This window comes from Tubulanus polymorphus, chromosome 2 (assembly GCF_964204645.1).
Source record: "Tubulanus polymorphus chromosome 2, tnTubPoly1.2, whole genome shotgun sequence".
Lineage (NCBI taxonomy): Eukaryota > Metazoa > Nemertea > Palaeonemertea > Tubulaniformes > Tubulanidae > Tubulanus > Tubulanus polymorphus.
The window spans coordinates 11,003,137-11,009,627 of record NC_134026.1 but is presented as its reverse complement, the minus strand read 5'-3'; the positions used below and the strand labels follow the sequence as shown (position 1 = coordinate 11,009,627).

Below are 6,491 nucleotides of genomic sequence, written 5' to 3'. Positions count from 1 at the left end.
TCTATTTAACGGGAAAACCAATAGAAGCCTAAAGTCATTTGTTACAAGCGCTGTGATTGGTACGACCGGATTCTGGTCGGCTAGTAACGACTCCAACGACTTGTGAGGTCAAGGGGTTCGCGAACAGCTTTAGCGTAGTGGGTTCGAATCCCTTGACGGGTGAAGATGAGTAAGTGCTAACATTCGGAGTTATGTGTATCATTTCAATAGATATGGTGAAAATAAAAAAGAAATTTTGTTTCAGCCTGAAGAAGATACAATGATGACTTTCACAGTAAATCCTGAAGTTTTTAGAGAATGGTGAGACAATTATCCTGCAGAATACATCAATGGTATGTTTATCATCGGAAGGCGATTGTGTACAAGTTTTTGCCTTGCTCATTCAGATTCGTGAAATACATACAGTGTTTATCGTCTCTTTCAGATACTGGTGTTATGGAAGCATTAGACAATCATACGACTGTGTAAGACACGTCGAAAAGACTCGGGTTTGTTGATTCTATATTCATACATTTATTGTTGTTTCTGTTAAGTTCTGTACTATGGAGAGTTAATGTTTCTTTTTTTCTCCAAATGAGTCCGCTTTGAATAACGAGAAAATGTGTCGCGCAGCTGTGTTTAGACTGATTGAACTCCGTAAGACTTTCCAATATCGATTCAATTCAACAAAGAAAAATTAATTGTGGAAGCAAATAGCCGGAAAACTACTGGAAGAATCATTCAATTTTAACGAAACACAAGTTAAGAACAAGTGGAACAACTTAACTTTTGCATATAGAAAAACTGTAGACCAAAACAAAAGAACTGGAAACGACCCTCGATTAATCATGTCGAAACTTCGGCAAGTTGAATATCTTGGAGATAGTCCTGATATTGCTCCTGGTTTGGTAATACTTTCATCAATAAATCTACTGAAAGTTTAATATTATCGTCTGAGCAGTCAGAAGATGATTTACTCGATCATATTCCCCCTTGGAAAAGACGCAAAAGGGAAACCCCTAGAAATGAACAGGTAATGGCTATATTGAAGGAGTACGATGAGTCTATAAAACAAGATAGGTTATCTTGGAACATATGAAAAGCCATCATGATGAATTAATGCAGTTACAACGCGAGAAAGTTTATGTCGAAAATACTAGATTTAGTCTTTAAGTAAATCGTCTATTTCAAAAACTGTAAGACAAATTTTAAGTAGAGCTCCCGACCTCGTACTCCTTCAATATGTACAAATTTAGAACTTTCATCACTGTTCCAATATTAGAGACTCAAATCGGCTTATTCTCATTTGACTGTCAAGATATTTCCCGGTATTGTGACTTTATTGTATTTTGTGTACAGCGTTTTATGTTTCTGTTATAAATACAGTGTATCATCTTTTTTTATGAATTTGTTGTAAATGTTATATCTTATGTTAAAGATTTAATTGTTAAAAATCCTCACAATTTACGTCACAAATGCTATAAATTTAATTAAAAAACCAATCCTATCAAATTAAAATCTTTTTGTTATCTTGGATTCTGTGCACAAACCTTTTACTGAACAGACGAAAGAAAACTTAAATCTTATGTTTTGCATACAGGTAATAAATATTCTTTATTCAGCTTCAGTTTTAAGTCTATCAATCTTCAATAGAAAGTATTGTTGCGATAGCCATTCGTTTTCCTTCAGCAGCCGGATTAGCTCCATCATTCCATAGGAATTGGATCTTCCTCAATGCCTTCTCTCAAGTATTCTTCACAGCATTCTTGGTTTATTTGACAAATATTGTGAAGAACAAAGCAACTGGTTACGAAATAAAGTAGTCGTTCATGGTTATGCATATCAATGTACTTCAAACGTCTGAACCGACCTTTGAAAATTCCAAACGTATTTTCAATCCTCATTCGGGAGGAACTATGCTTATAATCATAATCAAGCTGGAATTGAGTTAATATACCATTATTCTTAAACGGGGACATTAAAAATGTATCCAATCCATATGCAGAGTCCCCTGATAAGTGCAAATTTCTTGGTAAAATAAGCTTCCTGTTTTCAATAATCTTTCTTTATAAAGCACTGAATTTTTTAATACATGTACTCTTGAATCATGACAGGAGCCCGGCCATCCTACAGTTACATCAGTGAATAAATATTCATGGTCACAAACTGCAAATGCATTTATACTGTGAAATTGTTTCCTATTGATATAATTTTCCTGATATTTCATTGGTGATTTAATGTTTATGTGCGTACCATAGATAACGCCTAACACCAATTGGGAAATCCCTTCTGAGATGCAAAACACCATCGAATTCTTGCTGAACTCTCTCACCAGAAGGTCATAACAAAACGAGACAGCATATTTTCACATATGATTTTCGAAAGCAAGCCTAAAATAGAGAGAGAACCACAAATTAGAGAGAGAGAACAACTAATCATAACGGGGAAATAAAAAAAGATAAAATAGATATAGAAAAATGATAAATAAATATAGAAAACTACGGCAAATTGTTGGTACATCTATCTTCCATTTTTTAGTAGGTTACATGTCGCAACGACCTTGATTTTCCAGTAATGGAAGGACCTCACTTGCCAGGTATGAAATAGGCCTATAAATATAATGTATTCCTCACCAATTATATTGAAGACACTCGATTCTGAAACTCCAAACTAATCAGCGATTCTCATAATTGGCACTTGCGTGACAGCATAACTGATGTATACTAATGTTATTCAACCATGATCATTTTTTCTGTGTCTGCAAAGTTAGCCTTTACTAACGGCCCGATGTGCGACAGTATCACGTCAAATGTTGCGAAATCGTTCTGTGAATTCCTGTGTATTAAACCGTGGTATGGTCAACTTCAACAAACTCTGGTATAAGGGGCACTTTACGCTTTTTCATATTTTTCGTCGCTTCTGTTTCGAGAAAGACATCTACTGGGATTTGCCATTGTTGTGGTGCAGAAGAGAAAAGCTTTGCGAAGCATTATCCAGTGGGCATTCATCCGTCGAAAATAATATCAAACACCAGTGGCAGTATTTTCTTGTCTGCCATTTTGGACAAATTGTCAAATTCATCATGTTAGTCAAATCTGATTTGATTAGATGACACATTACTAGAAAATCTTGATTAGGAAAATCAAATCAGATTTGACGTGATAAATTCGCATTTAGAATGGGACAGGCAACCAGTCTAACTTTGGGACAGGCGACCAGTCTACATATCGGCCTGTCAAATTAGACTGGTTGCCGGTCAATTTTTGTAGACTGGTTGCCGGTTTGTACCTTCAGAGATTTGCCGGGCTGGGTGCGAATTTTTTTTTTCACACCAGGTCGGTGCTTTGTTGCGCATGCGTAACTCCGATTTATTTCCGGTCTACATGTTCATGAATGATGATTCAGTTCATCAGAGCAGTCGTGCAATCGTGACGATTAATCTCGAATGCTCTTCGGTCTAAATGGCCTAGAGTAAGAGTCGTACGTAGTCGTACGTAGTAGAGACAGAGTAACCAAAAATGCTGCAAATTTATGTAACACAGTGTAATAAAACAAATAATTCCCCAAATTTATTAACATTATGATTAAGGATTATATTCTAGACTCCAATTTTCGTTTTGTTACTTAGTGGGTCTCGTTATTCAACTTATTCCTGTTTTATAAGGAACACGTGTTTTATGTATACCGGTAGTTCAATTCAATTCAATACTTTATTACAACTTAAAAGTTTTACAATAAAACATACAAGTATATAATGCAATAAAGGAGAAAAAGGACAATTAATTTTACAGAGTAGAAAATTACAATTTAAAATAGACAGGATAACACATTTGCGGAACAAGCATGATTTAGAGGACACACTCCGGGGCTCCATCATGAGAAAACTGGAAGAAGCATATGTATACTAGCCGGGAGGTGGGAGTGAAAAACCAAGTTGAGGGTTCACTCCCACCTCCGGGGCATATCTAACCAAAAAAAAACCCGTTTCTTTTGTCTGTTATTTGTTGTATATAGTTACAGAAAAGGTTGCAGATCTCAAAGTCGTTACCATAGGACATCAGGAGAATAAAAAGTTCATCCTCGGAAAAATTGTCGATGGGCATAATTAATCGGAGCGAATTCAAAAAGTTTTTCCTTTCGGTGTCATATAGTTGACATTGGAGGATGAAATGTTGCTCATCCTCAATTTGGGCCGAATCACATAACCTACAAATTCTGTCCTTAGCAGGAACAAAAGGCTTTTTATATCTGTCAGCCTCTATTCTTAGTTGGTGTGCGCTTGTTCGTAACCTAGCAAGAACCTTGCGTTTATGAAAATTTTTTATCTATAAATGATACCTTTCGAGGGAGAAATTATATTTGAAACGTTTGTACGTTCTTAATTTTGATTTCTCCCTACCGAGATCATTGGAGAACACAAAGGACGCCCAATTATATTTATATAAAGCCTGGGTGTATAATTTGAGTTCACGAGCGGTTTTACAAAAATTAATTGAGCCTTGATTCTCCCAGGTTTCACTGAAGCCAAAATTCATCAATTTCTTCATTGCTAATCCCCAGTTATAACAGTTAGGTGATAAATGTATAGAGGAAAGGCAGTCCAAATACGACTTCCTAACCAGGGAATTGATGTCAGACGAACACACTCGAAACCAAAATTTTGAGCTAAGATAAATGACAGGGATGAGAATAGGGTATTGCCCGAGCTCACCCATAATTGCTGCGTTGGTAGCATTCTTATGCACACCTAACAAATATTTACAAAAGTTTATATTAATTTTCTCGGCTGGTAAAGTATTGCAAATAGACATAAAATTTGTATCATTGACCTTCTCAGTGTAGAAGGGACCCCAAACTTCACAGCAGTACGTTAGAATTGGTACCACAGAGATATTGAACAGTTTCAAAGCCGTGACAACATTATCTCTCAGGTCAAAAGTTTTAATCTTAAAAAGGTAGTTAAAAATTATTAAAAAGGTAGTTATTATGTTTACATGTTGAGATCACGTGATAGCATGTCACATGTAGAAACAAGATGGCGGACCTGGTGTGAAAAAGAAATTCGCGGGCTGGGTCTGACCACATACAACCACTTCGTCGATTCGGGTAGTTCAATTCCTGTCAGGCCTAGCATTTTATATAACCGAAGTTACGTATATGGGAAATAATGACCCGGGAAAAAATGTCCCAGTCTATCGATCATTTCTAACTTAATAAGGTACACATCGATAATATATACCGTACTTTGGTTTGATAATTTGTATCATGAATTTGAATTCTTCTTACATTTGGTGTACCGGGTATTAATTTAATAAACTGTGCATTTACTTTTTACCTTTTCATAATTTTCCCCATTGTGTAATTTAGCAACTGCGCCCTCAATTTTAAAAATTTGAAGTATCATGTAATGAAGTCACATGTTATCAATAGGCAAAATTAATTAGTGCTAAACTATGAGGCCTGTAATTCTCATGGCCACTCAATGAATTGTTTGTGGTAAATTATTAATTGTATAACACAAGTACCACATTAGTTTGTTCTCTGGTGTTAGTTTGATGTGAAATTTACTTAATTAGTAATGATAGACTGTGATATCTTTGTCTACCTTATTGGACATTTTTCCGGGGACATTTTTTCCGGGGATATATTTTCCGGGAAATTTTTTTCGGGGTCATTATTTCCCGGAACATTTTTACCAACATTCGCTAGCGGTACCGGTACTCTGAAACGAATTCGTTTAGAGTCAATTAAGTTTTGGCAGCCATTCGTCATGTTGATAATTGCAATGGATTGAAATTTAACGTTTAAATGTAACAGTTTTTGAATCATTTTGATTGTTCTCATATGATAGGTATTATCGTTGATGAGCACATACGGTTTTTTACGGTCTCTTTCATGCACTTAGTTTGCCACATTAAGTGTCATAAGCTCTATCTTCTTCCTGATCTATATTTATTTTTATTTTTTGCTTCAAACCCTCAGCACATACACAATTCATTTATCTGAAATGCTCGGGCAAGCATGGTAAATAATCTGTGGGCGGATGAAATGTGTTGTAATAATCAAAAAAGAAAACAATGGAATATTGGCTTTAATGTCAATAACAGCTATAAGGATCCGGGAAAATATAAATATCGGAGATTCGTGTAGCTGGTTGCAGAGATTTATTAGATAATCGGAGTTTGTCAGTGTGACAGGAAAACAGAACTGGCTATCACGCAGACTATTACTCATCGTGAGACGTTCATTAAATTTAAACGCACGATTGAGGAAGTTATCCGCGTGTAAAACCATAAAAAACGCTGTAGTGAAGCCGAGTCTCGCTTTGAGTGGAGCTCAGCAGTGCATCGCTGTACTACTTTAGTCAATTTGTCAGTGGCTTGTTCCATCGGAACCTTTTTCGGGTGAAGATCGCCATTAAGGTTTAGGGATGTCGGGATGATTTAAGCGCTGGAATAGATGCTTCTTGTGTGTCAATTTCTGATTTTCCTGTCCTCGCGCTCACTGATAGC

The 6,491-nt window shown here is 36.0% G+C and overlaps 1 long non-coding RNA gene across 1 annotated transcript; it reads left to right on the top strand.

Annotated features, from left to right (window-relative positions):
- The first annotated feature begins 24 nt into the window (after positions 1-24).
- Positions 25-1,572, top strand: LOC141898402 (uncharacterized). Its single transcript, XR_012618556.1, has 3 exons — positions 25-169; positions 245-332; positions 425-1,572. It is a non-coding gene; the product is annotated as an uncharacterized LOC141898402 (long non-coding RNA).
- Positions 1,573-6,491: the final 4,919 nt, after the last annotated feature.